This window comes from Bos javanicus, chromosome 7 (assembly GCF_032452875.1).
Source record: "Bos javanicus breed banteng chromosome 7, ARS-OSU_banteng_1.0, whole genome shotgun sequence".
In the NCBI taxonomy this organism is placed as follows: Eukaryota; Metazoa; Chordata; class Mammalia; order Artiodactyla; family Bovidae; genus Bos; species Bos javanicus.
The window spans coordinates 20,716,824-20,736,012 of record NC_083874.1 but is presented as its reverse complement, the minus strand read 5'-3'; the positions used below and the strand labels follow the sequence as shown (position 1 = coordinate 20,736,012).

At 51.5% G+C, this 19,189-nt stretch overlaps 1 protein-coding gene across 1 annotated transcript in view; it reads right to left on the bottom strand.

Annotated features, from left to right (window-relative positions):
• Positions 1-19,189, bottom strand: part of GNG7 (G protein subunit gamma 7) — a 138,465-nt gene that overhangs the window by 24,564 nt on the left and 94,712 nt on the right. The window contains exon 3 of the mRNA XM_061422774.1: positions 7,971-8,008. The gene's annotated coding sequence lies outside the window, so the exon portion shown is untranslated. The remainder of the gene's footprint in view (positions 1-7,970; positions 8,009-19,189) is intronic.

Here is a 19,189-nt window from a genome sequence, read left to right as displayed (position 1 = left end):
CGAGGGGATGGAGCCAGGGAGGCTGCTTCACACACCACTGCACCCAGGATGGCCCATCAGAGAACAGCTGGTCTATGTCAGTAGTGCCCAGTTGGGGTCTGGGGGAGACCCCTATACAAGTGGCTGAGGAGTGTGTCAGCTCAGGAGCCCCTTTCCTGTGAAATGAACATGTGATTCTGGTCCATCGAGGAGCCTGGTTGGGCCAACGTGGCTCCCAGGCACCTGCTCCAGGCAACACCACATGTCCTCAGTGTCCAACTCCAAGGGGCCCCAGGTGCCCAGCAGACAGGGGGGTCTGGGGTCAAAGCTCAGGCTGCCCTGCAGTAAGACACAGCATCAGGATGTCTGGATGGAAGCCCTACTCGGGTGCTGACTCCTGTGTGTCTCAGCTGGAAGCCTGACCTTCAAATACAGGGTGGCAGGGGATGAAGGGTGGGGGGCGGGCAGAGAAGCAGCAGTCTCCATCCAGACTGCAAGTCTCGGCATTGACCAGGGTGTAGTCTGGCTGTGTTCTCATCTGGGGACACTGTGGAACCTTCCAGAGAGGGCTACCCCTGCAGCTACCCCTGCTGACCATCTGGGGAGTGCTGAGCCCCAGTGACTGGGTGGGATTGCAGGAGCTGGGTGACCGCAAGTGGGGTGGGAAGCAGGGGTGCGGAGACCAGCGCCCGGTCTGCAGAAACTCCCAGCGAGAGTGAGCTAATCTCAGCTTCCCAGTGGCCTCTGCCCCAAGATGAGGTTTTTGTGACCCGTGAGGAATTTCTAACAATGAGATCGAGTGTCTGGATCTGTTCACACTGACATCCTTTTTCTCGGCCATCCAAATTCCATTACGCCTTTTCTCGTTAATGCAGAAACCTGGCCAAGTGCCGGGCTGCCTGGGAAGCGCCCAGGTCTCCTGTGGCCCTGGCTAAAAAGGGGAACTGTGCCGCAGGGCTGGGTGCCCGGTTCTAGGAGTCTCTGCAGGGCTTAGGAGAGGCAGCTGGGGGCCCACTGGACCCTGGAAGTAGAGAGGGTACATGGAATGCATGGACGTGACCTTGTGCGACCCTCAGGGACTGGTGGGGGGTGCTGGTGGCTGCTCAGAGTTCTGCCCCTGCCCCTAGGGACATTCCTTGGTAGCCTGCTGAGGCAGGTGGCTGTGTTTAAGAAGCGCACTTGGCTGGGAGCAGTGGGGGTGAACTTCAGAAGCTGCTGGCAGCCCCTATCGGACAGGCAGAAGGCACCCAGGACACAGTCCTGCAGCCACGGCAAATTCTGCCAACACCCCTAGGGACCCTGGAGCAGACTCTCCCCCAGCCGAGCCTCTGTGTGAGAGTGCAGCCTGGCTGACACCTGGATGGTGGCCTGCTCTGACCCCAAGTAGAGGACCCAGTGAGGCTGTGTCTAGAGCCCTGACTCACATGAGATGATGAGTGGGTGGAACTTGGGGGTATTTGTTATGCAGCATCACAGACTAACACATCAGAGGACCTGCAGAGAGGGCCCAGGCCTAGAGGAGATAGAACGGGATATGGACTAAGGTCATCTGTTGAGGTTCCCTCATTTTTTCCTATATTGTCATGTCAGTTGGACCTGCTGCTCCTGAATTCATCTACATGACTGTGAAAATAATATAAATAGAAAATATAACACTGGGAATTCCCTGGTTGTCCAGTGGTTAGGACTCGGTGCTTCCATTGTAGAAGGCATGGGTTATATCCCTGCTCCAGGAACTAAGATCCTGCAAGCTGCATGGCTTGTCCCTCATTCCCCCAAAACAAAGTACCATTAAAAAAAAAAAAAAGAAAATATAACATGAGTGTCCAAGAAATAATGACTCCCTCCTGGCCCCAAGGTCTTTGACTAAAATGACCACTCTAGGAAGGTCCAGCTGTGTATCCTGCTTTGAAAAGCCAGCCCCCCCAGGCTCCCCTGACGGCAGGGGAGCGACAGAGTGATGGTGGGGAGGGGAGAGCCAGGCACAGCTGGGAAAAAAAGATCGAGGTTTGCGCTGCTCCTTGGCAGGCAGGAATCTTAGTTCCCAGACCAGGGATTGAACCTGTGCCCCCTGTACTGAGAGCAGTCTCAGCCACTGGACCACCAGGGAAGTCCTCTTCTTGCACTTTTAAAACAAATCACCTGGAATCCCTCCCCTAGCCCTCCAGCATCTCCTCCCTCCAGCACTCACTGCACGCGCCCAGTGGGTCTCACTTGCACCCGGGTGGGTCCCACACAGGGCACTGTGGGGACCGTGACCCCACCCCACCATCCACTGGCTGGAGCAGAGGCTGGCGGGACTAGGATTCCGTCCCTGTGTTTCACCACTCACGCCTCCCCAGCAAATGTCCCCATTACCCCAGCCATGAGATGCTGGGAACATGGGGAAGAAAACCAACCTCTGTGATTCAACTGCTCTGACGCCCCCACAGCACGCACATTGCAGTACTTCCTCCTCTTTTCCCTTTCGGCAGCTTCGCTGAGACATCAAGTCAGAAAACAAACAGTTCACCACTGAAAGTGTTCACTCATTCAATAGTTTTTTGATATATTATGTTACTAGATTTTTAAAATTACAAAATATATTCATATGACATAACATTTGTCATTTTAACTATTTTAAGCATACCCCTCACTGGCATTTAGTGCATTAATATTATTGTGCTGCTATCACCACTACCTAATTCCAGAACATTCCATCATCTCTCCCAAAGAAGTCCTGTCCCCATCGGCAGTCACCCCCATCCCCACCCCTGGCCCTGACCACCAGGAACCCACTCTCTGTGTCTGTGGATCTGCCTGTTATGGACGCTTCCCATCAGTGGAGTCACACCCTGTGTCCTTCTGTGTCTGCTTCTCTCACTGACCATCTTATTGTCAGGGTCCGTCCACATGGTAGCAAGTGTCAGTGTATCTCTCTTTCTCGTGGCTAAGCCATGCTCCCATCTGTGAAGAGATATGGTATGTGTGGCCATCACTAACTGTTGGACAGTGGGGCTGTGCCCACCATTCAGTTCAGTTCAGTTCAGTCGCTCAGTCGTGTCTGACTCTTTGTGACCCCATGAATTGCAGCACGCCAGGCCTCCCTGTCCATCACCAAGTCCCGGAGTTCACCCAAACTCATGTCCATCGAGTCAGTGATGCCATCCAGCCATCTCATCCTCTGTTGTCCCCTTCTCCTCCTGTCCCCAATCCCTCCCAGCATCAGAATCTTTTCCAATGAGTCAGCTCTTTATATGAGGTGGCCAAAATATTGGAGTTTCAGCTTTAGCATCATTCCCTCCAAAGAAATCCCAGGACTGGTCTCCTTTAGAATGGACTGGTTGGATCTCCTTGCAGTTCAAAGGACTCTCAAGAGTCTTCTCCAACACCACAGTTCAAAAGCATCAATTCTTTGGCGCTCAGCCTTCTTCACAGTCCAACTCTCACATCCACACATGACCACTGAAAAAACCATAGCCTTGACTAGATGGACCCTTGTTGGCAAAGTAATGTCTCTGCTTTTGAATATGCTATCTAGGTTGGTCATAACTTTCCTTCCAAGGAGTAAGCGTCTTTTAATTTCATGGCTGCAGTCACCGTCTGCAGTGATTTTGGAGCCCAGAAAAATAAAGTCTGACACTGTTTCCACTGTTTCCCCATATATTTCCCATGAAGTGATGGGACCAGATGCCATGATCTTAGTTTTCTGAATGTTGAGCTTTAAGGCAACTTTTTCACCCTCCTCTTTCACTTTCATCAAGAGGCTTTTTAGTTCCTCTTCACTTTCTGCCAAAAGGGTGGTGTCATCTGCATATCTGAGGTTATTGATATTTCTCCCGGCAATCTTGATTCCAGCTTGTGCTTCTTCCAGCCCAACATTTCTCGTGATGTACTCTGCATAGGTGAATTTTGCTGCTGTGGACATTTCTGAACAAGCATCTGTTTGAGTATGTGGCTTTTCAGAGCTGGCCTCCTCAGTTCACCTCACTGAACTCCCGCTGCTGGCCCTGCCCTGATGCTCAGAGAAAGTGGTGATGGCCCCACAGGGCTCAGGGCGGTCCCACCCAAGTGGGCTGGGCAAGGGGCCTGGAGACTGTGTGATGGTTCATTTATGTGTCAGTTTGGCTGGGCCATAGACACAGGTTTGATCCCTGGGTTGGGAAGATCCCCTGGAGAAGGAAATGGCAACCTACTCCAGTATTCTTGCCTGAAGAATCTCAAGGACAGACAAGCCTGCAGGCTGCAGTCCATGGGGTCTCAAAAAGTAGGACACGACTGAAGTGACTTAGCACACACGCTCATGCATGGGCTGCCCAGATATTTTTGGAGACTTTTTAAAAACCATTTTCACTGCATTACCCAACCAAGAAAAATCTGATAATTCTAGTCTTTGTGCAGCAGGAACCTGGTCAAATGACATCTTACTGTTTTTTAGAGAAAAGTTGGCACAGCCCCAATTCTCCCAAACCCAGCTCTTAGAAAAGAGATGAACTGTGCTCACTTTGTCTTTGAATTAAAGAATTCAATACAGGGGTTCCCTGGTGGTACAGTGGTTAAGAATCTGCCTGCGAAGGGAAACTAAGCTGGTGGGCCACAATTACTGAAGCCCATGTGCCTAGAGTCAGTGCTCTGCAACAACAGAAGCCACTGCAATGAGAATCTTGCGTAGTGCAACTAGAGAGTAGTCCCCGCTCACCACAACTAGAGAAAGCCCACAAGATGCAGCAAGGAAATCCCAGGACAGGCAGATAAAAAAGAATTCAGTACAATCCAACCAAGCAGAATTCCATCTCCTCAGAATGCATTACCAATTCAAACCTGTTGGGTGGGTGGGTGGGAGGGACCCTGGGCTGGTGGTCAATAGACCTGGTACCAAGTTGTGACTTTGTCATTAAAAAACTAAAAAAAAAGAGGAAGAAGGACTTCCCTGGTGGTCCAGTGGCTAAGACCCCCGAGCTCCCAATGCAGAGGGGCTGGGTTTGATCCCTGGTCAGGGAACTAGATCCTACATGCTGCAACTATGACCCAGTGCAGTCAAATAAATAAGTATTAAAAAACAGAGAGAGAGATTTTTGATGGCTAATTTCAAGTCAGTTTGGCTGGGCCATGGCATGTCCAGGTATATATGCGCTCAGACATTCTTCTGGATGCTTCTGTGAGGGTGTTTATGGGTGAGACTGCCATTTAAACTGGTCGAAAGTGAAACTGTTAGCTGCTCAGCCGTGTCCAACTCGTTGCGACTGTAGCCCACCAGGCTCCTCTGTCCATGGGATTCTCCAGGTAAGAATACTGAAGTGGGTTGCCATTTCCTCCACCAGGGGATCTTCCCGACCCAGTGATTGAACACGCCTCTCCTGCATTGACAAGAGGATTCTTTACCGTCTGAACTACCAGGGAAGCCCTTAAACTGATGGATACTGAGTCAAATGGATTACTCCCTAGGATGTGGGAGGTGGCAGGGGAGCTTTTCTACTCACAGGAAGGCTTGAACAGAACAAATACCAGGCCTCTCCTGAGCAGGAGGGAACCCTCCAGTGATGGGCTTTGGTATTGGCTCTCTTGGGTCTCCACCCTGCAGCCTCCATAATCAATTCCTGAAAGTAATTCTCTGTATTCACACCCTGTTGGTTCTGTTTCTTGGAGAACCATGAGTAATACGGACCGCCAGGTGCCTTGTGGGTGGAGAGAAAGGAGCTTGAGCCCTAGCCTCGTGGTCCACCAGCCCTGGGTCCCACTGAGCCTCTCTGCTGCCTCAGTTTCCCTACCTAGAAATGAGGACAAGGAAACCTGCTCCCTCAGGCTCCTACCAGAACGAAATCAGACCAAGCGGCCGGGCCTGGCCCAGAGGAGGCACTTGATAAACACCAGCCAGCTTGCCGAGTGGGGTCTGCAGCAGGAGGGGAGGAGGTGGGCAGAGGCTGTCAGCAGGGGCTGGCCAGGTGCCTGGGAGCAGGGCCAGGGCCTGGGTGGAGCTGACGTCATGGCTGTAGCTCGGTATCCTGCCGGCTGACAGGTGAGGCAGGGCGGGGACCTAATCCCCCAGCACGAGGCCACATGGCTGCAGCCCTGGCTCTCCTGACACCTGAGCCTGGCAGCTGTGGCTCTGCCATGATTCCAGACATGTGTGTGTCCTGGGGGACCAGGTGCACCTGAGGTCTGGCCTCCCTGTTAGGAAAAGGGGCCATGGACCCATGCTCTGCTGATGAACAATGTGAAAAGATCAAGACGAGAGGATCGGTGACCACTGGGAAGCACCCTCATTTCAGAGCACTGTCTTCATCATCACAGTTCCCATCGGCCAGACTGTGCCGATGACAGCACGGCGCCTGCCTTGGGCACAGAATCTGAGGGACACAGGAAACTCAGTCACCGCGATCAGTATCTTCATGTGATATTTTTTAAGAAGTCAAAATGAATGCAAAATATCCACAAGGAATCAAATGTCAAGATTTTCTTTAGAACTTCCCTGGTGGCCCAGTGGTAAAGAATCCGTCTGCCAATGCAGGGGACACAGGTTTGATCCCCAGTCTGGAAAGATCCCACACGCTGTGGAGCAGCTAAGCCTGTACTACTGAGCCCATGATCTAGAGCCCGGGAGCCACAACTACTGAAGCCTGTGCGCCCAAGAGTCTGTGCTCCACAAGAGAAGCCACGGCAATGAGGAGCCTGCACATCGCACAGAGTGCAACTATAGAGAAAATCCCATGCAGCAATGAAGACCCAGCGTGACCAAAAGTAAATAAATGAATAAATTTTAAAAATTAAAAAATTCAAAAAAAAAATTAAAAAATTCATTCATTAGAGACATGATCTAATAGGGCCAGAGTTAGCTTGAAACAATTCCCTCTTTAACTGAAATTTTAATCTCAAGACTTCCCTAGTGGGTCCAGAGGTTAGGGTCCCTGCATTTCCCCTGCTCAGGGATCTAAGATCCCACATGCTGCATGACTTGGCCAAGAAAAGGCTCAGAGAGGAAGCAGAGAAGCCGGGTCCAGAGTGAAGCCCCCCACCTCAAACTAGCCCTCCCACTGCATCTTCAGCAAGTCCTGCAAAGGGTCCCAAGAGAACCCTGTTTGAGCCACACCACCATCAACATCCTTCACCAAGAGAGGCACTGCGATGTGCTTTCTTTCCTAAGCAGCCACGGAACCTGTGGAAATTAACTCACACGCTCTCAGACGACCAACGGGGCTATGGAGCAACCACGGGGGCAGGTGGAAAATGCTCGGTGTGAAAATGAGACCTGCTGAAACCTGTGGGATGAGGGCGTGGGAGGAAAAGTGCCAGATGCAGATGGCACATCAGGGAAGTTCCCAGATCCATGACCCGATTGGACACCTGGAGGAACAGGGACCAGAAGGGCCAGCGAAACCCCAGGCCCGCAGGGGGAAGGAAGTGACACAGCCTGAGATAAACGACATAGCCGAGAGAAATGAAAGGGAAGCCAGAGAAACCGAAACTGGTGCTTTGACAAGAGGGGCCACCCTGACAGGCATTCAGCCAGACTGATGAGGAGAAAGTTGGGGGAAGATGCCAGGGACCATGGCGGGGTGTGCCTGCCGGACTCCTGGACCTGGGAAGGGCTATAGGAGGGGAGGGTTGTAGGAGGATGCTGCGGATGGAGGGAGAGAGGTAAGCAGTAGATTAGGTAATCTACACGAAAGGGACGGAGTTCCTGGAAAGACCCATGTTTCCTGCCTGCTGGCTGGAGGCCCTTCGACGCCCGGTTTCCTATTGACAGCTTCCCTCCCTTCATCTCGACACGACCACGCTTGGGAAGTCACAGCATGTTATTTCCGCTGCAGGGAGATGAAAGGGACCTGCCCAGACACGGCAGAGGCGGGCCTGGGATTTGAACTCAGGTTTCCTGGCGGGTGGCCCAGAGCTCTGTTCCCGGTGACACAATCCCCAGTGTGTCATATGCGCACCAAATACTCCCACTTGTTTGTTCCTTTTTTTTGAAAAACAAGGGATTCCAAGCTCGTGAAGTAAGAGAAAACGCGACATACCTTTTTTCAGTTTTTCCAAGAAGCAGCACTGCTTTACCCTGTTTAGAAAGACAGGGAGGAAAAAAAAATCCTGGTTAAATATTTTTAACTTAATTATCTCCAGCTTTTCTCAGAGAAATACTTGGCTGTCACCGAAAATGTGGCATTTGATGTGGAAACAGACCGTGTCCTCCAGAGAAAGGGGGGTTATTTCTGGAGAATCCACTTCATTCTCTCTTTTTTAAAAATATTCTTATTTTTTGGCTGTGCCAGGTCTTATGTGTTGCATGTGGTATCTAGTTCCCTGACCAGGGATCGAACCCAGGTTCCCTGCACTGGGAGCATGGTGTCCTACCCACTGGACCACCAGGGAAGTCCCCTCCACTTCATTCTTTATTACCAATCCATGCAGGACACACAATGGTGTTTCTCTGGGGGCAGGGGAGGGGCGTCGAGTTTTCTTCTGGAAATTGTACTATTCCATTTTGGGACACAGGGACCCCAAGCCTTGATACGGAACCCAGCCTTGACGCGTGTCAGGCTTGGGGTTTTTCCATGTCTGGTTTTCGGCTTTGATGGAAGCCACGTGCCAGGGTGAAAAAAAGGGAGAGGTGGAAAATGCGATCTGGGGGCAAAGCAATTAACCTCGGGGTGGAAGAGGTGACAGGTATATGGGGGCAGGAAGCTGAGGGATCTGAAGCTGGCCGCCCCAGGCTGAGAGGTCACGCGGAAAGAAAGGAAGTCCCTGTGAGAGGACCCCGGGGGCGGGGTGGGCACTGGTGCTTTAGAGCCGTCATTCTCCAGAGGACCCGCTGCTCCGAGTGGAACCCTGGATGGAGCCAAGCCTCTGTCTGATGATTGGTGTGCATGGCAAGAGGGGCTCCGGGCAGCCATGCCCAGCTGTCAGCGTGACCCAGAGGCTGAATGCCAGCCTCCACGCTGCTCCCCACGCTGTACCCACTGCCCTGAGAACAGACTGCCCAGGGAGGCGCTCGCCAAGGCCAGGGGGAGAGGCAAACAGTCACCTGTCCCCTCCACACACAGCTGGTACCAACCTCCCATGGGAGGAGGAGGAGGCTGTGGGCTACAGAGGCCCGTCCTCTTCGGCCACACAGGTACCTCAGCTTGGGCTTCCCGGGGACCCCTGCAGCTGCCAGGCCACCAACTACACCTCACAAGCCAGCAGCTAGGGACCTCTCTGGTGGTCCAGTGGCTAAGACTCTGTACTCCCAAGGCAGGCGGCCCAGGTTCGATCCCTGGTGGGGGAACTAGATCTTACATGCTTCAACTAAGAGTTCACCAGCCGCAACGAAGAATGACAATCCCTCGAGCTGTAACTAAGACCTGGTGCAACTGAATAAATAAATTTAAAAAAAAAGAGAAAGAAACAGAAAAGCCGGCAGCTAGCCGACTCTTGAATTCTAGGGAGGCCCGCCCTGGGGAGGCCAACAGAAGCCCCCGCCCCCTGCTCAGCACAGGCCAGGCTTCCCCAGCTGCAGGCTGGCCTCCGGCGAGGCTGTTTCCCCCTGGCTCCAAAGGTCCCCGGTGGTTTCCAAGAGCCGGCCCCTCTTTTCTGCAAACATTAGCTCTTTCCAAAAACTGACAGTGTTTTTTTCCACCTACACAAAGGCACATGCTGCTGCTGTCATTCCTGGGCCACGGTGAGCCTTTCTCAGTGGCCCCAGGCCCAGGGGGCTGGCATAAGAGGCCACCAGGGAGACCTAGCCGGGTCCCAGCCTCAGGAAGGAGGGGACTGGGCAGCTTTCTATAAAGCAGGGTTTCCGCCCTTGGCACTGCTGACATTGTAGTCCGTCCCTGGTGTCGTGGGGTGTGGAGCAGTATCCCTGGCCCCCACCCGCTCAACACCAGGAGCTCCCCCAGTCTTGATGAACACAGTCATCCCCAGACATGGCCCCGTGTCCTCTGGGGGCAGAATCAGCCCCAGGTGAGACCTCTGCCTTGAGGCAGCGCTGGGTGAGACGCACAGACATAGAGGGAGGCACCCGGCAGCGGCAGCGGGAGTGCTTGCCTCGATCCAGGGAGGTGGGGAGGTGTCCCCAGCTCCTGCTAAAGGTCAACACTGCGCTCTCCTGTGGCCTGTGGAGTGGGGAGACACACCACTGCTGGGCCAAGTGTGTTGAGGCACTGGGGTTCCAGGATGCAGAGCTGGCCCCTTACCACCAACCCATGCTCCCCTCGAGGGCTGGGACCCTCCCTGATAGCCTGCCCTAAGAACAGGGCAAAGTCTTGATACCTGTGGACTCTGTGCTTGGGAATCCACCTACGGGCTAGAAGGTATCTGTAACCCCCATACTGATACTCGGGGGTGGGGTGTGCAGTCATTCGAGGACACAGGCAGAGCAGTGAAACAATTTGAGTCAACAAGAAGCATTTTCCCATCTGAGGTGGAACCAGGCGGTAACCAGGGTCCTTTTCCACCATTCAGGGCCACGTTTTTGGCTTTGGGGGGTTTTTTGGGTGATTTTGTATCTAATGGCCCCAAGCATAAAGCTGAAGAGCTGGCCAGGATCCAAGTGCAGCAGGGCAGTGAGGCACTCACGGAGACAATAAGTGTATCAAACGAGCTTCGTTCAGGCAAGGGTCACAGCCCCCGCAGTGACTTAATCAAAGAACTGGTGTCAGATCGGGTGTCTCTAAACAGAAACACACGTCACACGAGGTTGAGTGGGGATTGGTCGTGACAACAAGGCGACAGAGGCTCTTGGGAGCCTGGCCCTGAGTGTTCCCAGAAGCGGCGTGCCAGGTTCACTAATTCAGTGTTTGTGGCAACTGTTTGGCCCAGAACTGCTGCCAATGATGATAATCTACTGTTTCCATGTTTTCTCTTCTTTACGACCACAGAGGGAACACAATTTCATGTTCCCAAATCTAGAGATTAGGTAAAGTCACAAAGATCATCCATAATCCTATCACCTTGATTTTTTAAAAAACATATACACGTATCTATCCATTTGTACAAATTCAGGTCCTTTATGCTATTTGATTACCTGCCTTTAAAACTTTTCTTAATTTGCTTAATATCACATTGTGAGGGAACCATTACAGTTAGCGCCTCCCCACCACGCTCCACCCCATCTCTTCAGACTTTTAAAGATGCGAATGTTAGGCTTCCCTGGCAGTCCGTGGGTGAGAATCTGCCTGCCAGTGCAGGAGACACGGGTTCGATCCCTGGTCCGGGAAGGTCCTACATGCTGAGAAGCAACTAAGCCTGTGGGCCGCAACAAGAGAAGCCACTGCCCTCTCACCATAACTAGAGAGTAGCCACTGCTTGCCACAACTGGAGGAAAGCCCAAGTGCAGCAACAAAGACCCAGCTCAGCCAGAAATAAATAAGTAAAAAACAAACAAACAAAAAAGATTCAAACTTGTGTTCACATGTCCAATCACATAAGCTAATTCACCTGTCTGGCATTATCTGTAAAAGTTGCGTACTAGGCTAACTTTGTTGGACTTACGAAAAAATGGGACTTATGAATGTGCTTTTGGAAGGGAACTCACTCATAAGTGGGGACTTACTGTATTTCCCCATACCATCACAAATTCTAACATTTGATTTTGGGATGATTTTAGATGGAACGAAAAGTGACAAAAACAGCATGGAGAACTTGCACCTGCCCTCAGCCAGCTCTTCCTAAGGTTGCCATCTTGCCAAAATGAAGAAATGAACACAGGCGCCTTGCTTTAAATTCAGCTCCAGGCTTTATCTGGATTTCGCTGTTCCCCTCCACTCTCCAAACTATGTCTGTTCTGTTTTGGGGTCCCATCTATAATACTAATACTACGTTTAGAAACAGGATCTTTTTGGATGTACCGTAATTTATATGATTAGTAGTAGTCCCTTGAACTGCAAGGACATCAAACCTATCAATCCTAAAGGAAATCAACCCTGAATATTCATTGGAATGAATTCACTGATGCTGAAGCTGAAACTCCAATACTTTGGCCACCTGATTCGAGGAACTGACTCATTGGAAAAGACCCTGATGCTGGGAAAGGTTGAGGGCAGGAAAGAGGGGGGCAACAGAGGATGAGATGGTTGGATGGCATCACTGACTCAATTGGTCATGAGTTTGAGCAAACTCAGGGAGATAGTGGAGGAAAAGGAAGCCTGGTGTGCTGCAGTCCATGAGAGTTGAACACAACTTAACGACTGAACAAGTATGGTGTATACATATTGTTGCCCATTATTGGATGTTAGGGTTGGTTATTGTTCTTTCTTAAAATATTAATTAATTAATTTTATTTGGCCATGCCAGGCTTTAGTTGTGGAACTCGGGATCTTAATCTTCTTTGTGGTATGTGGGATCTTTAGTCGTGGCATTCAAACTCTTAGTTTTGGCATGTAGGATATAGTTCCCTGACCAGGGATCAAACCTGGGCCCCCTGCATTGCGAGCACAGGGTCTTAGCCACCGTACCACCAGGGAAGTCCCATGGATGTTTAGGTTGTTTGTGATTCTTTCCTTTACTTAAATCATTATACCACAAAAATCAAATGCACATGAAACAAATATCCAAGCATACGAAATTCTGTGTACCCCTTTCTTTCCCTCCTGCTCGAGGATGAATTCTTAAGAGTTAACTCTGAATTTAAGGGCTTCCCTCATAGTGCAGTTGGTAAAGAATCCGCCTGTAGTGCAGGAGACCCTGGTTCAATTCCTGGGTGGGGAAGATCCCCCTGGAGAAGGAATAGGCTACCCACTCCCGTATTCTTGGGCTTCCCTTGTGGCTCAGTTGGTAAAGAACCCGCCTGCAACGTGAGAGATCTAGGTTCAATCCCTGGGTTGGGAAGATCCCCTGGAGAAGGGAAAGGCTACCCGTTTCAGTATTCTGGCCTGGAGAATTCACAAAGAGTTTGACATGACTGAGCAACTTTTACTGAGTTTAAAGATATAGAGGACTTGATCGATTCCCAGCTTGGCCTTCAAAAAGATGGCAAAATGGTTCCAGCAGGGCCACCAGGCTGCTCAGTCACCCACTGCCTCAGCAGGCCTGGGCACCAAGTTATTTTCTCAGATTCAGACACGTGTTATTTTCTCACACTTTTTTTTTTTTTTCCTTGGCTGTGAGACATGTGTAGGATCTTAGCTTCCCAATCAGGGATTGAACCCTGGCCCTTGGCAATGAAAGCTCAGAGTCCTAACCACTGGACCACCAGGGAAGTCCCGCTACACTTTTTTATTAACGTAGGACGTGCCTACAGGAGAGTGTGCAGATGGCTCATGTATAGACCATGCATTTAAAAAGTGTGTGCACCTGGGTCGCCATCGCCTGCATCAAGACAGAACATCTCCAGGTCCCCAAAGGCATCCCAGGGCCTCCTCCCCAAGGGAATCACTATTCTGATGGAATTACTTTTTATTCTTCTTATCATCATCATCCTGACTTTTACTTCTGAAGGTGGGAAAGAGGGTACAGATTCTAACCACAGGTGCCCACTTAGGTGAGAGGAAGAACTTCCTAGAAGGTTGTAGAAGACAGACAGCCAGCATCTGCTCAGAGAGGGAGAGGAGTCGGTCTTTCTGGCCCAACTGAGGTGCAGGGAGGGGATTTTGAGCAAACTCTGGCCCTGGCTCTGGGCACTTGTCTGGACATCAGTTCTCTGCTTCTCTGAACCCTAAAGCCCCATCTGCAACATGATGACCCACAACATTACTCTCAGGGTCAAGGTGAGGATGAAACGAGACAAACACAGTGCCCATTGAGGCGGGAAGCACCGATCTAATGATAAAAATAACACAGTGGATGTGACACACAATACGTAGGCATGCCTCATTTTATTTCACTTCATGGATATCGAGTTTTTGTTTTGTTTTTTACAAATTGCATGTCTGTGGCAACACGTTCCTGCAAGGAATAAAGAGTGCTGCTCTGCACTGAGTCCAAGGAAGTGGGTGTGGAGATGGAATCTCCTCCTGGTAAGGAAGCTGTGGAGACTGTTGAAATGACGACAAAGGACAGAAGGCAGGACACAAACTTAGTTGATAAGGAGTTTGAGAGGATCAACTCCAGCTGTGAAGAAAGTTCTCCTGTGGGTAAAATGCCATCAAAGGGCATTGGACATGACGGAGGAACCATTCATAAGAGGAAGAGGCCATCAATTCTGCAGACTTCATTGTTGTCTTATTTTAAGAAACTGCCACGGCCCCCTCCCCCGTCCACAATGAGGAGGCAGGACCCTCCACCAGCAAAAAGATTAGAACTCACTGAAGGCGCAAGATGATGGCTAGTGGTTTTTTGTTTGTTTTTTTTTAAAGCAACAAAGTATTTTTTAACTAAACCCGAATCCTGAGAAGTAGGAGCTGTGGCTCTGGGATTAAGGGCAGAGTAGCCTGGGTCAGTGGGAAGGCCCTGGGTCCTGGGCTGGCATGGGTACAGCTGGGGAGGCCCGGCTTCTGGGTCATACTGATAAGATCCTCGCTTCCTGGATGGTGGAGCCTTGGTGGGGGAGGGGCTGGGCTGGGGTCACATGGGATTGGGGTGGGACTGTCATGCTCACTGAGTGTTTACTCTGGGTCAGAAACTAAATTTCCCTTCTTTCTCCTGAGAAAGGTGTTATGGCTGCTTTGCAGACCCAGTCTGCAGGGTCCCTGATGTTTCAGGAGACAGGCTGCTCCCTGGTTCAGTCATGAGCCAGGGAGGAAAATTCCAGAAAGCCTGGCTCCTTGACTGAGTTTTCATTAGCAGGGCCTTGCTGTATACTCAGGAGTGGAGGGAGATGGTCACACATATGTGTGTGTGTGTGTGTGTGTATGTGCGTACACGCACGCAGTTGGGGGAATGGGTCACTAGGGCAGGGGATCTTCCCCAGGGAAGCTCTGCCCACCATGGGAAATCTGTGGTCATCAGGACTGGGGGGCTCCTGGTGTCGAGTGGGTGGGGGCCAGGGATGCTTCTCCACACCCTACAGCCCCCAGGACAGCACCCCCAGAGGATGACTGGCTGAGGTCAGCAGGCCCAGGTAGGGGAGGTAGAGGGATGGGTGTGGGGGACCCAGTCCCGGTCTCTGCACAAGCTCCTCCTGGCCTGGGATTCTGGGCTCCACCTCTGGGTGCCTTTGCCTAAAGCTCTCATCCTGGCTGTTCTCAGCTTAGCTGCTCAACCTCCAAGAGCCTCTCCTAGAAGGGTTAAAAAAGAGATCACCTGCTTTTTTTTTTTTTTTTTTTGTCTCAGAGATGCCTAAGAGCACAGCGTCCAGCGGAGGAAGCTGCCTTGGCAGGGAAAGAAACCAGAAGTGCTTCTCATAGATTTTCACCAACTCTTTTGGGGAGAGAGGAGGGTAATCCCCTTCCTTCGGCACTTCTCTTAGAAGTTTCTCTACATTCTACTTCTTAGAATGAAACTAGGCTCCAGGGTGAGCATTCATGCCCTCCACCCGCTTGGGGCTTTGAAGCAAAAATCCAGCGATTCAGAAGGTTCACAGTAGGCTGAGTCCCAGGAGCTGCTGCTACCACGTGCCCTCAGCCTGTCCTCTGCACAACAGGGGCCAACTCCTTACGGCTGCAGGGGACACACCTACAGCTGGTGCTGAAAATAACAAACTATATATATATATATATTTTTTTTTTTTCAGTTGAAAGCTATCCTTATCTTCAGTATTTATGACAGGATCTCTCCCCCTCAGCTCTGCTGACGTCGGAGCTGGCTCTTCCTCTGTGGGGGGCGCCATCCTGGGCACTGTGAGGAGATCCACAGCATCCCTGGCCCAACCCCCTTGATGCTAGGAGCAGCTCCCTCCGGAGTCATGACAATCCCAGATGTCCCCTGACACGGGCCAGTGTCCTCTGGGGGGCAGAGTTGCCTCCACCTCTGTTCCACTGAGAATACTTTGCTGTTGTTTAGTCACTAAGTCATGTCTGACTGTGACCACCAGGCTCCTCTGTCCATGGGGTTTTCCAGGCAAGAATACTGGAGTGGGTTGCCATGTTCTCCTCCATGGGACCTTCCCCACCCAGGAATCAAACCCGAGTCTCCTGTGTCTCCTGCATTGGCAGGCAGATTTTAGACCCCTGAGCCATCTGGGTGGATAAATCGAAGCTGTTTGAGTGGGAGAAAGGGTCTGTTGGTTCCTACCCTCTAGGACTAAATCCCCAAGAACTGCAGACATCTGGGATGAGGAACCAGTCATCAAGGGTTCCCAAAGTTTGGAATCCCCCAGGGTGATGCCCCACCCATCTGGGGGAGCTGAGGCAGCTGGCTGGGGTGCGGCCCATTGGAGGGGCCCCAGGCGACTTCCATGGGCAGCCAGGGTGGGACCCCCGAGTGAGGCTGGCTCACATCCACAGGAAAGAGAGGCTCAGGCGATCCACAGGCTCAGTGCTCCCGGATGGGAGGGTGGGGTAGTGCATCCGCGTGTTTAATGATGGTAGGAAACAGGAATGAGAGATCCCGTTCCCGCCCTTAGGGAACTTTCTGTTTGAGGGGAGGATGGGGGAAGGGAGGGATTCTCAAGATGCACAAATAGACGCTCATAGCATATCATGTAAGTGCTACCTACTAACACACGTTTTTCTATAAAAGGCCAAATAGGAAATATTTCAGAGTGTCTGTGGCAAAAACTCAACTCGGCAGCTGCCACAGACAACACGTTGTGGGTGTGCTGTGTGCCAATAAAATTTTATTTGCAACAACAGGCAGAGGGCCAGATTCCATTCCCCTGGCTGCAGTTTGCAGAACCTTGAGCTGGAGAGATGAACAGCCTCTGAGATAAAAGAACGACAGACAGTTCCTCCAAAGGTTAAAATAGAATCACCCTCTGACCCTGCAATGCCACTCCCAGGCATGTACCCAGGAGACATGGAAGCACATGTCCACACAGAAAAGCGTGCACAATGTCCAGAGCTACATCATCTATAACAGCCAAAAGTGGACAGGACTCAAATGTCCATCAACGGATAATGGATAAACAACTGTGGTCCCTCCACACATGGGAGCATCACTCAGCCATGAAACGGGGTGAAGCCCTGACACTCGCTACCACATGGACAGACCCTGAGAACACGATGCTCAGTGAGAGAAGCAGACACAGAAGGACACACAGGGTGTGACTCCACTGATGGGAAACGTGCAGAACAGGAAAATCCACAGAGAGTGGGTCCTGGTTGTCAGGGGCTGGGGAAGAGAGAACAGGGTCTAGGGTTATTATGCGGGTGAAGAAAATATTTTGGAATTAGGTAGTGGTCATAACTGTACAACCTTGTGAATGTACCAGAAACACTGGATTGGTAAATGGGTAAATTTTATGGTGCGTGCATCGTGTCCAACTTCAGTTGTGACTGATTGTTTGCAATCCTATGGACTGTAGCTCACCAAGCTCCTCGGTCCATGGGATTCTCCAGGCAAGAATACTGGAGTGACTTGCCACTTCCTCCTTCAGTGGATTTTCTTGACCCAGGGATCGAACCTGCATCTATCGTGTCTCCTGCATTGCCAGGTGGATTCTTTACCATTGAGCCACCTGGGAAGCCCAAATTTTATGGTATGTGAATTATATCTCATTTTCTAAAAAAAAAAAAAGGGGGGGGTTAAGTATGAGAAGCTTCCTGCAGTATACAGTGTCCAGGCCCAGAGCTTGAGGATGGGTAACCCCAGGGCTGGGGGTTCCATGAGAGGCCCTAGCTGGACGGTCCCCAGAGTCCAAGCCAGGATGTGGGTGATCAGAGCAGAGAGGACAAGGGGCCAATGACTCAAGCCACACAAGTGTGGCCCAAAATGGACATGCCTGCCATGTAGGGAGTTTGGGCCTCTTCCTGGGGGTGAAGGGAAGTTTCCATGCTAGCAGTGATGGGTTTAGGGTGGGAGGATAAGAAGCAGGGTCTCATCATGACTTTTGAGGTCCCTCTCCAGAAAAAAAAAAAACTAAACACACTTTATGACCACATTGGTATAAAGATGGATGCATCCAGGCTGGGTTACCATATTCGTGGTTATCTTCTGATGTTACGTTAAAGCATTCTCATGGGTTTCATGGGTGAGCAGACCTGGAGCCCAGGTGGGAACAGCCTGAATGAGAACCATGAGGGGGGCCTGGATGGAGGCCATGGTGGGGAAGGAGAGGAATTTAAGTGGTTGAAAAGGTCGGGGAGGGATCAACGCGGATCTGAGGTTCTGGGAGGCTCTCCTCACCCAAACGAAAGTGTAGGTTGCAGGGGAGAGGAGAAGGTGGTCCTGAGACTGGGAAGATAGGGGTGTCTACTCTGTTAGGCAAGGCCACCCCCAGACACATCCTTTTTTCTGAGAAGTCACTGCAGCCAGAGGAGCAGAGCCCAGCCTTTGAGCAGGGTGCATTCTGGGCTGGGGGTGGGGGCAGGGGGAGTCATGGAGACCCCGGCTCTCAGTGAAGAAGAGTTTGGAGCCAGCCTCAGGAATGTGCTTGCTTTGGGAGTGGGCCTTCCCGTGACCCTCTGTGGCCTTCCACCATCCCCCTGCCCAGGCCCATCACCCAATAGCGTCTCCTCCACAACACTTACTGACTGAGCTGGAAGACTCCTCTCAAGATTCAGGGAAGACACTCGGGGGAACCCCACACCCTGGTGTGGGGAACATAGTGTCTCTTCCATATCAGATGTCGCAGCCCTAACCCCAGACCTCAGAATGCAACCTGATTTGGAGGCAGGGCCGTTGCAGGAGTAACACGTGGTTTCAATCCCTGGTTCAAGATGATCCCCTGGAGGAGGACACAACAGCCCATTCCAGTATTCTTGCCTGAGGAACCCCATTGGCAGAGGAGCCCGGCAGGCTACAGTCCATGGGGTGGCACAGAGTTGGACACGACTGAAGCGACTTAGCCCACACACATGCAGGAGCAATCAGCGAAGGTGGAGCCACACCAGAGCAAGGGGGGTCCTAATTCAACATGACTGGCATCCTGGTAAGACAGGGATGATTAGACACAAACATGCACACGAAGACAGAGGCAGAGGTCGGGCGAGGTGTACACCAATGCCTCGAGAAACCCTGGGACAGACCCTCTGTCATGGCCTCAGATGGAGCCAGCCCTGCTGATACCTTGGTCTTGGACTTCTGGCCCCTGGAGCTGCAAGAAGACATGTTTCTGTTGTGTGTAACTGTTACAACAGCCCTGGGGGACTCACACACACCCCTGGGTGCTGGCTTGGTGTGACACTGTGGGGAGGGGCTGGTGACAAGAAACCAGAATCAGGGTCTGCTGTGGACACGTGTCAGTGCCTGCCAAGCTGGAGTCTAAGCTTCCTCTTCAGGA